The following is a 6,683-nucleotide window of genomic DNA, read 5'->3' as shown; positions in this document are numbered from 1 at the left end:
TGAATTAGAAACACCTCATAACATATATAGTATATATAATTGTCACATCGTGGAACACTGACCAAAAATGAACTCTTGCATGCTACTATATCTGGATGGGACGGGACTAATGATAAATGATGAATGGATCCAATTATAATAGGAACCACGAATTTGGCAGCTACCATAGACTTTTAATATATGGACCCTAATTAAAAGTAGAAATAATATGGTCTAGTGTTCAAGTTCCAAAGAATGGAGAACACTAGCAAGTGGACTCAAGTCAGAAAGTTGGTTTGGCTTTGTACGTATTATCTATGTGGGCAAGAAACTATAAGAGGCAGCTGGTAATGGGTGGGATGCTTTTATTGTATATTCTTGTCTTCTCTAGGGTTGTGGCTTTGGCTATGGCTGATCGACTTGACAGCTTGAGACTGCCAAAGGAACTAATAAGAAGATGATTCAGGCTACTAAGTATGTATGTAGGATTATACAATTCACACACGGTTTCATGTTCTCTGTGGTTGAAGTTTAAAGCATGTATTAGCAATGCATATTTCATATGTCTCGTGATTAGAATTAGGTTTAGGGGAGCTATTTTTCATGTGATGTTTAAATACGCCTTTGTTATGTTATGGGTTACAATTTTTAAGATGATTTTAATATTGTTATTGTTGTAAATACAAGAGTTGTTTTTTTCTTACTTTTATAATCCTAATCTTAAGAATTTAAAGAGAGCGATAGCACTACACCAAAGGCCAAGCGCCCTAACACAAGAAACCAACATCATCGCGCCACCAAAACCAACATCGTCGTGCCTGAAGACAAATATTGATGGATCAGAGCCACAAAACAATGCTGGAACCCAAGACCACTGCACCTGTTGCTAGTGTCCTCACACTCCACATTGACTTAAGTTTATTTTTGTGGTTTGTTGACGGTTTAACCGATGGAATGAATAAAAATTCAAAATCTTATGCGGGGGGTATCAAGAAGGAAGTGCATTTTGAATGGAAGGACCATCCTGGAGTGAAAGGAGATTCAAATTGGGTGCACGCTTTTCTTTATCTATGTAAATTTTGCTTTACTTTCAAAGAAATTTGATGCATTTTCGTCACACATGTTTAGGAACTAGTTTTGTTCTTGAAATTTGTAATGTAAAAATCTTGTTCATTCCGTCTAACTTTCTTAGAGCAATTTATGACATGTTGATGTGTTAACCTTTAAAACTTTCTTTTGCATTCTTGTTGGTTACTAGAAATGTTAAAATCAATTATGATATAAGATTATTGATCATAGACTAGAAGAACAATTAGATTAACAAATTGTTTCTTGGTGGAATATGAATATTGCTATTAGAAGATTAAAATTGCAAATGAGGAATCTTAGGAACCCTTACATGGTTAAAAAGACTTGACCATAATATGAAACTTCAAAGCTTCTTATGTCTAACAAGAGAATAATGAGTTATAGTCCCTAGTTGTTAACTTCAATAGAAAGAAATTTGTTAAATGAACATTGAACTTTCACATTATGCAATTTAAAGAGGACTTTCTTCCAATTGCAAAAAAGTTAAAAAATAACTAGCTTTCACTTAAACAATTTAGGAAATCTTTCAAATTTTTTGAGTTTTCAAATCTTTCAAATCGAAAATAACTAGCTTTCACATTGTTTTATATTCATATTCACGAATAAACTAATTTGTTGTTCAACAAGTAATTTGTTAAATTTTCGATGATAACTCATACATATATGTATATTATTTAAACAAAATCTAATTAACGAAAACTTACATAATTATATATTTAATAGTGATATATTATTATCTCAAAAGTCATTACAAAAAAAAAAGAGTTTTTGTAGCACTTTATACAGACAGATGCAACAGTAAAAATTCCTGCTATTTTCGTTGCAGTAAATTTTAAATCATTGTGATTGTTAATTTTGGAAAAGCTTTTAGCAGTGATTTTAAATATTTTTAGCAGTGATTTTTAAAAGTGATTTTAAATAAGCTCTGCGAAAAATAATTTTTTAATTAGTGAATATTTTAGGATTTATTATCAATTATATTTATTTTAGTAATATCAAATTTTATTAACTTAATTTAATAATTATTGCATCATTATCCAATATATTCAATCCCTCGCACCTTTTTATATAAATTATTTAATCATCATATAATTATATAATGTCCATTTACTATTCATATAATTTACATTATAAATAATATTATATATGATTAACCCTTTTCACATTTATGGATCATTATTTGCCCAGCACTCAGTAGTTTCAAAACCTCAGCCCGTCTTTATTCGTTTTGCAGTTCTGCTAATTTGTTCATATCATTTTTTATCCATTCGAAGCTTCATGAAATTCCCTTCTATTTTACCGAAGAACTTTCTCATTTCTTATGATATTGGCAATCCATAAATGATTGTAAATATGATGAAAATAATTATATATTTTTGACCTAACTATTACTTAGATCCATAACAATATATGAATTTCAATGTAAATAAATTTAGTCAATTTTAATGGTTATATAATTTGAGAAATTATAATCATCCCTTCATGAATTGATGCATCTTATTCCTTAATAGCTTATTTAGTTGTAGTCAATCATTGTAATTTTGATGAGATAAAATTTGATTTGCGCTTGCTTCACATGAAATAGTCCTCATCGGGGCAAGTAGTCATAACATTTTTGAAATTTGATGCGTGCTACAAAATTTGCGACGGTAGAATAATAAATTATTGCTTTGACATTACACGAGAATTCAATACACATAGATAAAAGAAGAAAAGTAAGTAGAATGAGACACCTCGACTTTTTATGTGAAAAACCCTCAAATGGGAGAAAAACCACGGGGCCTAGCCCTTAGCCCCGTTGAAATAATACACTATGAACAATGAGTGCGCATGTTCATTTTTCCTCTAAATTAGGGAAGATAAAATTACAAAGTTGTATAACTATAATCTGACTGCAGTTCTTGGCAACAGTAGATTGCGAGAGTCATTGTTGATTGTTGTGGAGGTAGTAGCTTGTTGTGAGTGTTGTAGTTGATTGTTTCAGAAGCGTTGATTGACCAGAAAAGTCATAGTAAGCAGTTGTCGGAGCTATGAACCACGTATGTTGTAACTGGTTACGTAGACCATAGTTGTGAGCAACGGTGACGTCCATGGGTCGTGGGGACCAGATTCAGGAGCTGCACAAATTGTGGACCATGTAGGCCATAGAGGCGAGTATGGATGACGTCCGTAGGCCGTGGGGGCCTAAGTCGGGAGCTACACGAGCTGTGAACCACGTAGATCGTTGGGACGAGTATGAATGATGTCTGTAGGCCGCGGGGACCGGAGTCGGGAGCTGCACAAGCTGCGAACCACGTAGATCGTTGTTAACACATGAACCGTAGTGATGAACTCTTGTCTCACGGTGATGACTGACGACGTCTGGTTAGAGGTAATCGATGATGATTGAGGGTGATTGACGATGATGGTCGATAGTGGCTGACGACAATCGACGTGTGTGGACGACTGCCAACGGTTGTCGGTGAAAATCAGCGGGAGTCGACGACGGTCGGGATGGTGCTGGACTTCAACTCCTTCTCAGAGCTTCCAATTCTCCCTCAAGCTTCAAGTCCCTCCCCTCATGCGAGGGGGGGAGCTCTATTTATAATCTTCTGGGTGTCATTAATGCATGAATATTAATCATTTTGGTCAGACAGTCCAGAGAGTTTTCTTCGATCAAACGATGTTTAATGGACATGGAGTGTCTTATCAATGTCGGAATTGCTCAATCTTAGACTCGTTGGATTCTTTTATCGAGACCCTTTATTCGACTGCCGTTTGACTATCCAAATGTGTCAAAAAATCTTCTAAGAATGGTTTAATGACTTGATCTAGGCTTGATTTGACTTCGATCGGAAAACTTTGATATCATTAAGTTTGTTTTATCAAGCCGGTAAGTTTGAATATAAGTTTGTTGAAATCGAAACTCTTGATGAGTTTTTATCAAGATTTGAACATCTCTTGCTCGAAATATTAATTCAAGATTCACGTCATGCCACGAGAATCATGCTGGATAACAAATATATGTTGTTGGCATATCAAAAATTTTAAGTTAAAATTAATGAATATGCTAATTAATTTAATGCAATTCATTTTTTTTAATGAATTAGATTGTTTTTACTTAAAGCGTACTGGCAACATAAATATTTTCTATTTTATTTATTTATAATAATTTGATATCAATTCAAAATTTATTCAATTATTTATTTATTTAGATATGTTTATAAAATTATTTTTTAAAATTTTGATTTTTTTATTAACTTATTTCATTTAATTATTATAAATAAATTAATTACAAATCAATTTCAACTATTAAAAAAATTAAAGAGACCAATCATAAACATACCGCAAAATCGTTAATTCGTTGTTGTATAGCTATCCAATAATTTCCAAGCCCAAAATATCGGCTTTTTCATCCCTAGGTTAATTCCAGTTCCACGAAATCCCTTTCGTTCTTCCAATGGCCAGTCGATCCTATCGCCGGAGTGGCATCCTCCCGGAGCACTTCTTGTATCATTTCTTCATGATTGCAAGTTCGCTTTGTTTCCGGAAATGCGGATCCGTTTCCGGATAAAAAATCGGAGCTGCCTGGTAAGGGATTCCCCTCATGCTTTTGGAAATATGGATCATCACCGCTAATTACTGTTCCTATGATCTTGTTTAGGGGTTCATTTCTTTCTACATTCCTATATAAATCCTACGAAGATGATGAGGTTCTGTGAGATGAAATTATTTGAGTGAAGTTCTACAAAAGTCCCTCGTTATTTATATGGAGCCATTTTAGTTCCAAAGTTTATAGAGGTGCTAAAATAATATCCAAACTCATTAAATTGAGGCTAAAAGTGTCCCAATAGAGAATTATTAGAGCTCAATTTTAAAATAATGGATGGCTATTTTGACACTTTATAAATTCTAGGACTAAAAGTTCCCCATGCAAATAATTGGGAACTATTTTAACACTTTACTCGAAATCAATTTTATATATTGCTAGGTGAATAAATGTAAGGGCGATTTACACATCACAAAATATCTATGTGTTTATATATATCTAACATCTAGATCTCTATATTTATTTATATGACACTCAAATATTTAAATTATATAAAATAAAAAAAAAACATCACTACTATTTATTAACTTATTGAAAATAAAATACACATATTCATATATTTGGTTGGATGTGATTCAGATGTTAAATTGGTATAAAAATAAATATAAAATTTTAAGTGTTAGATACTGTATACCCAAATACACCCATTTACTTAAATAAAACTTCTTTCATGGGTATGACGTAAGCGTCAATGGGCTTTGAAGGACCATATACAAACATCAGGACAGTCTCAAGTTGAGCCTTTATGTCGAAGTGGTCGAACTGAACCTGCCAACTAAAACGGTGAAGCTGAGCCCACCAACCGAAGTGGTCGAGTTGAACCCACAAGCCGAAGTGGTTCGTCTAGCCTGGGACGAGACGAACCGATTGTTGAAGAAATCATCGTTACATTTAAGGACATGCGCCCATCCTTATTTAAAGCACTGTCTGGCATCCACATCACGTTTTTTTTTCATTGAGACACTGTGAACATGTTTAGTATTGTATGAAATGTAGTTTTATAATTCTTTTATTTCCCCTTATGTATAGGAGGAGGGGGACAGAAAAAGGGGATCCAAGTTTTCTCTCCCTGCAAACAAAAACTCCTCCAAACCATTCTTTCCAACCCCGAAGATTGAGAGGAAAAGAATAAAAAACTTGAGTTCAAGCGACACATTTTCCACTTTCTTCCAAACCTTCGTCCAAAATTATTGAGCTCTCCCGGGTTGTATGAGCACATGGACAATAAGCAATTCTATGTCCTAAAAGAATTCAACAAATATATAGATAATGAATAGCTTGGGATAGGTCATTATAGTTCTTAGTAGTTCATATGTTACAATGAATATGAATTCTTATGCAAGTCAAGAAGGATGAGCAATCTGTATAAAAATGAAGGAAGAATGAAACAAAATAGTTTAATATGATTAATTTTATTCTTTCTTTATCTTTTGTATATTGCATTTGTGTTTTTTGTGCTTTATGTGCTATTTATCTTTTTGTTATATGCAATAGTTCGGCACAAATAAGATTGAACTAAAATAAAATGTAGTAAATCCCAGATTTAGTAATTTTTGAGAGGGTTGTAAAAAAGAAAAAAAAAAGATGCTCTGACAATTACTAAAACTTACTAAATTCTAGTAAATTGTTTGGCTATTTATTTCTAAATTTAGGATTGATGAGAAGGAGAAAATTTATAAAATTTTGTGAGTGGTGGGATTCAAAAAATTTAAAATTAACTAATAATAAAGTTGAAATGAGATTTACAACAAATTCTATTTGATGGGATTTAATTTAAATCTTACTTAAATTCTGTCCACAATAAAATATGAAGAAACTTTTTTTACTAATTTTTACTATTCACTTTAATATTTAGTATTTATGAGATTGAGAAAGCACTAAATCAATTAAATCATGTGAATGATGTGATGCAATAAATCATAGAGTTAAAAATTAATGGGTTTAAAATAGGATTTGAAGTTTTTAAAAATTTAAATTAAATCTTGCTTAAATTTTGCCTAAACATATTTGATAACCATCATATATA

The sequence above is a fragment of the Phalaenopsis equestris genome, unplaced genomic scaffold (assembly GCF_001263595.1).
Source record: "Phalaenopsis equestris unplaced genomic scaffold, ASM126359v1 Scaffold000803, whole genome shotgun sequence".
NCBI classification, from domain to species: domain Eukaryota; kingdom Viridiplantae; phylum Streptophyta; class Magnoliopsida; order Asparagales; family Orchidaceae; genus Phalaenopsis; species Phalaenopsis equestris.
This window is presented reverse-complemented; position numbering follows the sequence as displayed.